The sequence below is a fragment of the Vigna angularis genome, chromosome 1, assembly GCF_016808095.1.
Source record: "Vigna angularis cultivar LongXiaoDou No.4 chromosome 1, ASM1680809v1, whole genome shotgun sequence".
In the NCBI taxonomy this organism is placed as follows: Eukaryota; Viridiplantae; Streptophyta; class Magnoliopsida; order Fabales; family Fabaceae; genus Vigna; species Vigna angularis.
The window spans coordinates 25476150-25489345 of NC_068970.1; the positions used below are offsets into that span (position 1 = coordinate 25476150).

Genomic DNA, 13196 nt, shown 5'->3' on the forward strand with positions numbered 1-13196 from the left:
TAAAATTAAAAGAAAAATTGTATACATGCACTGTAAAAATTTGTAAGAAAATGAGTTTTCTTTCAATTTTGAAAATTTCACGAAATATTTACTAGAAAAATGTCATGAAATATAAAATAGAAATCTTGTAATGAAAAGTTGTACTTTTCATCAACTTACGTTTGGATGGCGAGAAAAGAAATGATAGGATGTGCAGGAAAATTAAGAAAACAGAGAACGAAATACATACAAATAAACAAGTATTATTTGAATGAGTGAAGAAAGTGGAAATGAATGAAAATATTTAAATTAAATTTTTATTAAAAAATGTAAATATAAAACAAGATAATTGCAAATTATTATTATTTTCTTAGTTTAATTAAATTTCACCACATTTTGCTCCCTTATTCTAGAATAAGTTCATAGGAATTTTAACCATTACACGGAGAATAAAACAAAATACGAAAGAACATACCAAACTCATAATAAAATTAAATTTCACACATCATGACTAAAAAAATGCCTATTATGCAAAATATTTATAATTTTTTTTACGAAAATCATTCTACTTTAAACTTCATATACCAAGAAAAATATAAATTTATCATCATATTAACAAATTTATCATTAACCAATCTTCCATTACATTCCAAAAAAAACGTCTTTACTTATTAAAAGTTTGTTTTCTTGCTTGGAGGATTTAGTATTAAATTTCTTTTGTCTATCTTTACAAGATTTTCTTGTATCTTTTTAGTATTGAAATATTATTTCTCATCACACATATTAGTACATTTATAAGTTATATGTTTTTAATTCCTCTAAAAAAAGTCTCTTTAGATATCAAATAATTAAGAACGGTTCTTAAATTACTATGAGTGAAATTAAATTGTTGTAAACTCAACAAATTATTCAAAATAGAAGTAACATCTTCCAAAGAAGGCATATCAAGTAAGAAATCAGATTTCACTTCCACACCACAATTTATATTCTTAACAAGAGAGATTCATTTACAACACAAATATAATCATGATTACCCAGAACTAGTTCAGACTATGATTGAGCAACATGTTGCACCTCCATCACAAATTCTGCTAGAGACTTCACCACAAGTTTCATCATACTAGAGGCTCCCTCACAGGTTATACTAGTTAAACTAAAAAGCCCTTAGTTTCATCTTGTACACCAACCACTTTGGACAATAATGTTGTTTTATTTTTACATTATATGTTTTTCCCCACAAAAATAACATTTACCTTGTGTTATTATGTTGTAATCATATACAATTAGATAGATCATAACTAATGATTTTATAATTTGAACAAAATAGAAACAATTTCTCATTCACACCAATAATAAACACAAATTTAACCCTTTCATCAAAATTTGAATAGGTTTTATTCAAATTGAAGCTTTTATTCAAATCCTCAATAATAGTATTTTTGAGTTAAGTAAAATTATAAAATTATAAATATAAAATTATAAGATTATATGTGATGGAATACAAGAAAGGTAACAAAATAATAAGAGCTACTCACTCTCAAGTTACATAATTATGATGAGAAAAATATAAGTAGACTAAGAAGTTTTATATCTTTAAGGATTTAATAAACTACACAAATTTAATAGGTATATTCAACTTGAAAGTTTATAAATTTATTAAGTCTAATATTTTCAACTAAATAATCTTAAAAAAAATCATTTTTTTCACTATTCTGGTAACTTTCACTTGTTTAATCTGTTAGCCAGTAAAAACAAACGCTGGTATTGAAAAAAATCCATTCCTTTATGATTGCACCCCAAACTCTCTTTTGTTTTGGGGCAACACCCTAACTCATTTCAACTGGCAACAGTGGTACAATATCACATCCTCGTCAACAGAGTTGGCCCTACACAGTTTTTAAGGCTAGGAATATTTCCATAATTTCCCTCAACTATCTACAATTCTTACCCACTCCCGAGGCAGACATGAATTTCATAAGTACTATATGATATAACACATATTATGACATGACGACAACTTTATAACATATGATACATAATATGAATGCATGATGGTCCTAGATTTTGTGCAATACCAACTTGGCTTCAATGAGAGAACCTACGCTGTGGCTGATTCAGCATTACTAGCTAGGGAACATGTCAATGTGCTCAAATCATCATCACGAGCCTTTTCAAATCATTCACCTGTCGTTGTAACAGTAATAACCCTATTGCTATGGGCCAAACCTTCGTTCCTGCTGTTCAATACCAACCACTCACTCAATGCATGTGACCAAATCATTAACTCAGTTCAATCACACGCTAATCATTGTTTGCAAAACCAAACATAGCGCCAATCAACCTTCTCACTTTGCTTTATCATATCCATATTTCTTACCAAATTACGTGACATCTAACAAAATAAAATTCTTAGAACTATATAGGTTGTTATGTAAAGAAAGAGTCGGTCATGTGTCAATGTCTGATATCATGCAACAGAATTGCTATTAGGTCCACCATCGTTGTCTATTGCGCAATGGGAATATGGTTGTTTGATTGGCTGGAAATGGGTGTTAGAAACAAATTTCTTGTTAATGACCGATGATGAAGTGCATTTGGAGCTGGTTTTCTACAACTTGAAGTCATCATGAACTGCATGCAGTGTTGTGTGGAAGGGTTTGTATTTGTAAAGTTTGTGATGGAGTTGATGATTACCGTTTTGACCCTGAATTTATGACAGGACATGGGTAATTGGATGGTCGGAATGACGTGATGTGAAAGGCCATGGTTGATGTTGGGGGAAGAAATAAAGTTAGGAGAATAATTAATTAAAAAAATAGAATAAAAGAGAATGAGGTAATTATGAATTGGTAAGAGTTTCACGTGCTGCTCTGAAAGGAGGTTTCAGCTTTGGGGTCATACACCTTCATCATTTCCCATCACTACACATTCCTTTTAATCCTTCCATCGTAAAAATTAAACTTCAACCTATTTTTAACTTTCTTACGACTCACGAGAACACTCTTTGCACTCTTTTTGGTGTCTAGTAGCCATTTATTCTATATTGGTCCCTTCTTCCGTGATGTTTTCTTAGAACCTTTCTTTCACGTCAATGCTATTATTACAAACATCAAAATATTAATTCTTACCCTTCCTAAACCTTGCCCCACTTCCATTTTTAACTTAAAATTCGATAATTGAAGTTTAGGAAAGGGAAATCCCCTCTGTTACATTTAGTCCTGATAGCTTTATTTCACTGTTTAGCATTCTCTCTACAAAGTTAGTTACATCATTATCAATGAGACTAAGTATAAAAATAATCTTTAAAGAAAGTTTATTCCTTTCTCTTTTACTTCTTTTCAAATCCTTTTTCATGATATTACTATTATTATCAATAGATTCAAATGTCTCATCAACTTTTAAGAGAAAAACATATTCATAAAACTTGACATTTTTTGTTTCTACTATAGAATTATACTCAATTTTAAGAACATGAATAATTTTTATCGTCTTTAGATATGGTTTGTTTTAAATGAGCTAGTATGAATTAACCTTGATAATTTAGTTTAACAATCTATATGATAATAGGTTTTCTTTGTAATTTAAGATTCCACACATATAACTTACCATTCTATCTATCATGCATATTAATTAATCATAATCATTATAATTTCAAATCATATGAAGAATTCACATGTCCTAATCTACGAGTCAACAATGTATGCAGAAAAACTTGATTCATTAATAATTTCGAAAATATTTAGTATAAAGAGACCTTGATCACAATATCCCTCCCCCACAAAGACATTATTTTTTTTTCATAACAATATTGTCATATTCAAATGACACTTTAACCCACGTTTTTCCCCAGTAATGCTACAAAGATTAAATTAACTTTGATAGAGGGCACATGCAACACACCACTCAAGGCCAGAGTCTTTCCAGATGTGAGCTTAAGAAGAACATTTCATTTTCCTAGGACAAGAGTTGTCTTGGAATCATTGAGGTAAACGTGTTCTTCTCCATCCCCTATACTAGTATAGGAGCTTAAGACACTTATGTTTGCACATATATGCCTAGTAGCCCCAAAGTCTACCACTTACTTGCTTACATTGATCATGAAATTTATTAGTGAAACAACCACAACAATTTTATCTTATCCTTTGGTTATATTCAGTCTAGAAGGATTGTCATTTCTTACTCTATGTCTGCATTGTTGTGCATGATATCTCGACTTTCCACATACAAATCAACCTTCTTCTTAAAGATGAGGTTTGATCCATTAGGACGAGATTTTCAAAAAAATTGTTTCCTGTTGTGATCAAGTTTTTGTTCCTACCTTTTGGGAGCAGGTTTGAGTTCTACCATTGTTGCTTTTGCTAACAAGGATTTGGCCCTTGTAGTAGCACACTTTTTCTTTTTGGTATATTCAATAATAATGTGCCTAATGAGCTCTTGAAGCGACATCTGCTTGTGTGTGTGTTTCAATTGTTGTTTATTAGTCCAAGATGATGATAATTTCTTGATCAGAATTTCTTCAATCATCTTTCAACAATAGTACTGTGACGAATCTTTGTCTAACAACATCTTCAGTAGTGTATTTGAGAATCAACAAATACCAAATGTATTTTGATTTCTTATAAGAACAATACACATTGAACAAATCATTAGAAAGTACACAAAGTAAAGTGTGTTGACATACCTTGTTTGTGTAAATCCAATCTTCAACTAGTTTTGAATTTGAAGGGATATTGGAGTCGAGATTTAGAGATAAGAGGGATGTAGCAACTCCATACATGTCTAAAATGGTAGACATGCATTCTTTCCATTGCTGAAACTTCTGTCCAGAGAAGATCTCGACTTTTTACACATTTGGGAATGATTTTGCAAAGACCGTCTAAGTTTTAGAAACAATGATTTGACTCTTCAAAATTGGGTTGTTGAAGTCAGCCATAAGTCCTTAAGATTGTTGTTAAAATGCTGACAAAATCACAGACAATATTTCATGATGTGTGTAGTTTCATTGTCCTTAAATATTGCACAACTACCCCAAGATACAACAAGAATTTCTAAAAAAATTCAAGGATATAAAAAATAACAAGAAACTTTAAAATGAGTTAATACCCCAAGATACAACAAGAATTTCTCAAAAATATTCAAGGATATAAAAAATAACAAGAAACTTTAAAATGAGTTAATACCTAGGATAATATAGGAGTCAGAAAAGAGAAACGAAAAGAAAAATAGAACTGAAAGGGAGAGCTTTAGGAATTTGTTTTGAAGAGCAAAAAAATGGAAGGTGTTTTCGTGCTCAAGTTTTCCTGTGTAGATGAAGAGTTTCAGTGAATTTGTGTTGCCTCTCCTAAGAGAGAGTAAAACATTGTTTTTAGATAGAAAAAGGGAATCCGAGACTGCTAACGGAAGCATGTAGTGAGGAAGGAATCTCGCATTTTGTTGCTCAATACAACCATAGAGCAGATTTTCGTGTCTTGATGAGGAAGGGACCCATGAATGGCAATTTCATGGAGTGGCCATGCACCAAATCTCAGCCAATCATGAAGTGATATATTTTTGCAATATTTTTATAAAAGCACGCTTTTTTTATAACAAATCTTTGGTTAAGTTTTCAATTTCTTGGGGATTAGAACATATAAGGTCTTGATGAAGTTTTTCTCAAACAATATAACAATTTATATCTATGTATTTGATACATTCATGAAAGACTTGATAAGTAATTTGAACGGTTTAATTATCACAATATAAAAGGGAAGTTTGTGTGTGTAATTTGAAGATCTTGTATGAGATACCTGAATCATTGTATTTCAAAGGTGGTAGAAACAAAAGCTTTGTACTCAACTTCTGAAGAACTTCTAAATACTATTGTTTCTTTGACTTCTAGGATATAGGAGAATGGTAGTCGAGATAGACCATGTAACCACTAACAAAACATGGATAATAAAAACAATCGGCCCCATCTGAGTCATTGAAGGTTTTGAATTGATTTTCACTATTGGCAACAAGAAATATTTATTGGCAACAAGAAATATTCCTTGTTTAGGAATTTGTCTAAGATATTGGAGAATACGTAAAGAGTATGATGAAGATGAGTAATAGGACCAACAACAAATGGGCTTAGATGGTGTATATTATGTGTTATATCTAGGCAAATATTGGTGAGAAAGATGAGTCTTCCATAAGAAGTAGGATTTTTTGAGAGGTTCTTTATTACTAAAACTAGTATGCTTGGAGAATTCATGGAAGTATAAACAATTGTAGAAGCAAATATTCTTGTTTATGCAAATATTTCTTTACTGCTTGTTTTCACCTTAAAGTTGAGAAAATAGACTAAATTACTCTTATTTTTTTATCTTAAAAGTTTGATAAAAGTAGGACGTAATATTATGAATTTTAGAAATATCATTTCTCATTATAATAACATCAACATATACCAATACAATTATTTATTTTAGTAAAAAAAAAAATAAGACATGCAAAAGCTTTGTTTGAACTCATGTGAGAAAATAAAGTTAGAAAGTTTAACATACCATTATCCACTGGCCTATTTACCTCCACAAATAGAGTTGTTTAAATTATAAACTTGATTTTCCTTGTGTTTCAAACTTTGAAAAAGTTTCATGTAAACTTGATTTTCCTTGTTGTATTTAGGTTAAACCCCTTTAGTTGTCCCTATTTATGTGGATTTTTCTCATTTTAATCCTCGTTTTATTAGAATTTCCAATTGAGTCATAAAAAGTGCTAATTTGAATCAATTCAACCCCTGCCGTTAAATTAGCTTAACGGGATTAAGTTTTTTATGAGGTGCGAGATTGACTGGACAATTTTTTAAAGGTGTCATTGGTGTCGTGGAATTTTTACATTATTTAACATTTTAAAAATAGTAACGTTTTCAAATACTTGGTCCTCCTATCTCTTCTTCGAGAACCGCTCCGGGTGGAACCGCTCCGGTTCACTGAACCCCTGAAACGCCGACTCAAACGCCGACGGGAACACGATCGTCCCCTTTGGTATTGTGTACGACTCCGTCAGCGCGAACCTTTCCGCCGCGATATGCGGTACCAGCGTCTCCAGCGGCCGAAACCTCACTACCTCACGAGCCACCACCCACAGTAGCGACGACGTGGACTCGTCCTGCGCCGCAAAGAGAAAATAAAAGAGGTAACCACCAATCTCGAAGTCGACGGAGAACGGTGTCGCCGGCTCTCCGGTGAGCTCTGCCTCCTCGATTTCCCTAAGTGTTTCCTGCATCCAGTAGTCAATCAGACACGAAGGCTCTTCCCTGTTTTGCATCCTAGTTTTGCTCATCTCAGTGTAGGTGGCCAACGTTTCGATGAGCCGGTCCACAACTGAACAAATTTGGGCTTGACGGGAAAACTATCAACATTAACAGCTCTCTATTGTCTATTGACAAACAGGGAAACAGGGGCACAAAACTGAGCACCTTTATTCCTTACAGCAGGTTGCACAGTTCAATCTATCGACCTCTGGTGGATGGTTTCGTGAAGAAAGCAACGCTTAGGAAAATGAAGAGAGTGGCTTTGGTGGTGCCATTTGGGGCGTGCTTCAGTTCGAGAACGGTTGGGAATGTGCCAGCAATAGATCTGGTCCTTGAAGGTGGGGTTGAGTGGAGAATCCATGGGGCAAATTCTATGGTGAAGGTTAACAAAACGGTGCAATGCCTTGGGTTTGTGGATGCAGGTTTGGAGCCTGGAAGTCCCATAGCAACTTCCATTGTTATCGGTGGGTATCAGATGGAGGACAATTTTTTGGAGTTTGATCTTGCTTCTTCAAGATTTGGTTTTAGCTCCTCCCTTTTTCTCCACAATGCTACCTGTTCCCATTTCAGACTCCTTTGAGTTTTCCCTTCAACGTTTCCTTAATTTCGTGACCAATAAATTTCATTTTCCCTTGTAATCGTATTTATCACGTCCTGTATTTTTAGTCAAAGTCATTCACATTCTCGGTTTCGGTCTCTTCTATATCTGGTTAACTATGTCGAAATTCAATAACAAAGAACAACTCTGCTATTATTTAATAATATGTATTTTATAATGGTTTAATTGCTTTGGCAACCCAGGACTTGAGGTGATCGAGGATGATAATTTGCTGGAGCGCGGTGTAGGTAGAGAGGGCTTTGGGGTGAAGTTGGGGGCGATGCGACGGCGGAGATTCTTGTGTTCTTGACCCATCATGTAGATGAGGTTGTGTTCGCCGAATAACTTCTTGCCGAAGGGGTGGCCCACCAGGTGGAAAGCATTGGGCCTGACATTGGCGAAGACCTTGTGAGAGAGTTCGGTGTCGTTGATGAAAACAATGAAGTTGCCGAAGGGGTGAACTTTGCCAATGAGGACTGAAGGTCCAGAAGTTGGTTGGATTGCAGACCAATGGGATTGTGTTTCCTAGGAAGGGCACGACGAAGGAGGTCCTGGGATGGAAGCCTTTTTGGCAAGGTAGGAGATTTGTTCGAGGAGTTAGGTTAAATGTTAAATGTTGTGAAAATTCCACGTATAAAGCTACATGAATGACATGTTTAACAAATTAGCCATGTCAACTTCCAGGTCATAAAAAATTTAACTCCGTTAAGCTAATTTAACGGTAGGGGCTCAATTGATTCAAATTAGCACTTTTTAGGACTCAATTGAAAATTCTAATAAAACGGGGATTAAAATGAGAAAAACCCACATAAATAGGGACAACTAAAGGGGTTTAACCTTGTATTTAAGATGCCAATTATGTATAGTAGCCAAAAAGCTAAACAATAGTTAATTATCTATAGAGAAAAAAGAATCAATAAAATCTAGTCCCTTTACATTTTGCAATAAAACAAACTTTATATATATATATATATATATATATATATATATATATATATATATATATATATATATATATATATTTATTTATTTATTTATTTACCGAACCAATTATTCTTAACTTGTATACCCATTTTTAGCCAATAACAATTTTTGTTTTCTGGAAGAGAAGTTGTAGTCCAAGTCTTATTCATTTTCAAGGTTACAAACTCTTCACTCATAATTTTTATCCAAATTTCTTGTTGAGAAGCAACTTCATAACTTTCTTGTTTAATATTGGCATCAATTGAAAGGTAATATGCTTATAAAAGAAGGTGAAAGTCTAGAAAGAGATACAAAAGATTCAATTTGATACTTAACTTTATTGTTATTGTCATAAGTGGTAGAATAAATCTGAAAATCATGAAGATATTCATGAATAGATGGATCTTTGAGAGTTAATTGTTCAATATCAGACTCAAAATCTTCAGTCTCATTTTCAACAATAGTTTGATCACTGAAAATTTCAGTAATAGTATCAAACTTTTCAAGAAAATCATTATTGAAGTTGACTTAATCATTAGGACAAACAAATAAAAGAATAAGCAAAGAACAATTGATTTCCTTATAAGAGTGTGTATGAAGAAATTGATCCTCACAAAAGACAATACTTGAGAAAAATTGGTACTACGAGACTCAGTATCTCAAACAATACAACATTTAGTAATGAGTTTAGAATTAAGAAAAATATTAGTCGAGGGTAAAATTTCTTTCTATTAGGATTGATAGAAGACATGTAACATAAACATATGAAAACACAAATTTAAGTCAAATTAACACTTTTATCAAATGAACTATATAATTGAAAGCGTAATCCCAAAATTGCATAGAAAGATTAAATTTAAAGATTAAGCCATGTAACATTTAAAATATGTTGGTGTTTCTATTTTACAACCATTTTGCTCAAGAACTTCAATGAAACTTGTTTGGTATGTAATGCCCTAAAATTAAAATAAAGTTTCATATCAAACTCAAATCCATTATCAAAATTTATGACTAAAATATTTACAAATTAATTTTTTATAAAGGCAATGAAATTTACTAAGTGTATATTAGTTTCAATCTTATTTTTCGTAAGAGAATCAAGTATATAGAGTATGATCATCAATTATAGTAAGAAAATATCTATCAACATTCAACAGAGAATTTGAACATAGATCCCAAATATCAAAATGAGTTGAATGAAAAAGATTCACGTACATGAGAAATACCAAGAGGAAAAGGTAATTTATTTTGTTTAACAAAATGACAAATGTCATATTTATAAGTTTTAGTGAATAATATATAAGGATGTTGATGTTTCATAATTGTAAGTATCTCAGTAAAAAGATATCTAAGTTGAATATGTCATTTACAAAATTAGAACAACAAAATTTAAATTTGCATAATGTATAAAAGTTTTAAACATATAAAGATCAACATTATTGTTGTCTCCTAAAACAATCTTCTCTTTGGTTTTCTGATGCTAGATAACAAATAAATCAAAATTAAAGATAACTGAAAACAAAAATGAATTTAGAAATAGAAATTAAGTTATATGCAAAACTAGGAATATACAATACATCTTTAATTAAGAAAGTAATTGAACTTGATTGTGCCAGCATGAGTAACCATAACCTTAGATCCATTAGGCAAACTAACAACTATACGTCGTATTTGCTTATAAGAAAAAAAATCAAAAGAGAAGAAGATATATGATCAATTGTGCCTTACTCAATGATACAGGTGATTAAAGTTTTTCTTTTGATGAAATTATTAGATGTAAAAAAACTTACCTTTGTGGGTACAAGAAGATATGATAAAGCGAACTTGATTAACAATAGATAGGCTTTTTGTTTATTGTCATTATTAGATTGCTCCAACAAGGTCATCAATATTGTTAAGTCAAACCGAATATCTTGGTCTCCATAATTATGTAAAAATTTTGATTTTGTCTCTTGTTTAGTGTTAAAATTGTTGTCGCCACAATGTGTGTAAACCTTTTCTATTGGTTATATTTCTAGTGTTTATAAGTTTGAAAGAAAACCATGTTTCTTATAAAAACAATAACATTACTTTTAGTTTCTCGTCCAAAGAAAAAACTATTTCGAATCACTTGTCTTTCTTATTGAGTAACACAGGAAAATATTTCTATAATTGGAAGAAAATGATCCATAAGAAGAACATGTAACCTAATATTATTATAATTTTCTTTAACATTTTGTGTTATCAAAAAAATAACATTGTAAGAAGTTCTTGTAGAAAAACTACAAGAAGATTCAGGAGGTTAAAAGTTGTGAAGTTCGTCCTAAATAACCCTTAGTTTTGTGAAATTTAATAACAATTAGATTTCCTTGTCTAAAAGATGAGTCTCGTTTTGAAATTTTCGAAAGATCTCTTAAAAAAAATGAAGTTTAGCATATTTTACTCATGAGACTAATATGTTATTACATCTATTCTAGATTTTGGTATGATGAATTTTTTTAGAAGATTTTACAACAATTTCATATATGAATTCAAATTATCTTTCAAGAATAAATTGATGATAAAAATTCAAAATTTTAAAGTGAATAATACATGTATATATAAAAAATAAAATTCTGTCAATGATTTTACTCATTTAAAGTGAATAATATATATATATTAAAAAATTAAATTTAAAATTCTCCATAAAAATTCTGTCAATGATAAATAACCTATCATATGTCATACGGAGACATGTTATATACTTTAACAATTTATATATGTAGTTGTGGAGTACACCCTAATATTTAGTTGAATTTTGAAATCAAATGTTTTGTCCTGGTTATAAATTCAAATGTTGCCAAATCGGATGACATTTTGAGTGTGTAGCCCATTTTGGAAAAGGTTGCTTTAATGCAAATCAAAATCTTCTTTATTTCTTTGAATATTCAATATTGAAATTGTTGCCTACTTTTACTGCATATTTATTATGTCAGAACTTTTACTATGTTAGAACTTTTACTGAAAATCACATAAAAGTGAAAGCTGAAGCAAAGTTTTTGTTCCTAAGAAAACAACTCTTACTACTTTATGCTATACCAACATAAGGTTAGTTGTTGCAGGGCATGCATACTACACGTAAAGTTATCCATCTAACCACAAAAACCAAATCAATACAAAACAACAAAAACTCATACGGCTTTAGGCTTTGTTCACATGTGAGGATTTGTGGGAGAGATGATTTGGGAGAGAGTGATAGAATGGATTTGAGAGAATTTGAGGGTAAATTTTGTTGTTTATTTGAGTGGATTTGGAGGTAATTGAGAGTAGATTTGAAAGTAAAGTTTGTGAGGATTAGTGTAGGATTTGATTGATGTGAAAGATAAAAAAAATTGTTTAATTGGTAGAAATTAAATATTACCAAAATGCCCTTAATTATTAAAGTAATATAAAATGATAAATTTTAATGTTATATTTAATTGTAAAAATGTTTATAAAAAATAAAAAATAAAAAATTAACATTAATTATTATTATTATATTAATTTTATATTTAATTATTATTTAATAATTTGTTAATGTTATATTTAATTGTAGAAAATAAATAATTAAAAATAATTATTAAACTCCCAATTTCTTCATATAAGTGGTAAATGACATGAGGATTCCTCCCAGTCTGCAATTCAGAATCCAACACCACCACATCACCTCTGATTTATCCTCATGAACAACTCCCCAAGTCACACTCTTCCCATTCTACATCTAACTCGTTGGTTGTGGAGTTGCACCCTCCCACCACACACCCCGAAACGCTTTCCTTTTTCTCTCTACTTAGAATTATCTTCAACGACACTATCCGACTCATCGGAGAAACAAATGAAGACTCTGTCTCACTCCCCAAGCTCTCGTTACACAATGTAGAAGAAGAAGAACCAATCGGTGTAGACCGGTCCACCTCTTCCCCCAAACGTTTCAGGTTCACACACAACAACCACCTCAAATCGAGTTTCTTGCTCGGAAATGACCTCCATATGCGCCTAGTTTTCACACACCAACGCTGGAACCGAATACAACAAAGCAGAATCGAATACAACACCCAGCTTTCTTCTCACTCTATAGCGTAACCGAATACGCACCCCATAACCGAATACATCTTTCTTTTTCTCAGCTGATATCATGATATTTACTAAGAGCAAATATGAGATTTGCTTTCAATTCTCTGCAAATCATCTCATATATGCGAGTGATACAAAAAGCATGTATCCCACAAATCCTCTCAATTCCGTCGTCGCAAATTGACGAAAGTGAACACCAAGTTTGCTTCATTTCATCGCATTCGCCTCTTAACAATCAAATATGTTCAAGAACACTGCGTTAAAGATAACATTTAACCAACAATGCTTGTAATTTCAAACACAACGTTCATA

At 31.6% G+C, this 13196-nt stretch overlaps 1 pseudogene; it reads right to left on the bottom strand.

The window, feature by feature from the left end:
• Window positions 1–8022: 8022 nt before the first annotated feature.
• LOC108327907 (cytochrome P450 710A11-like) lies at window positions 8023–12123 on the bottom strand (annotated as a pseudogene).
• Between the last annotated feature and the right edge of the window lie 1073 nt (window positions 12124–13196).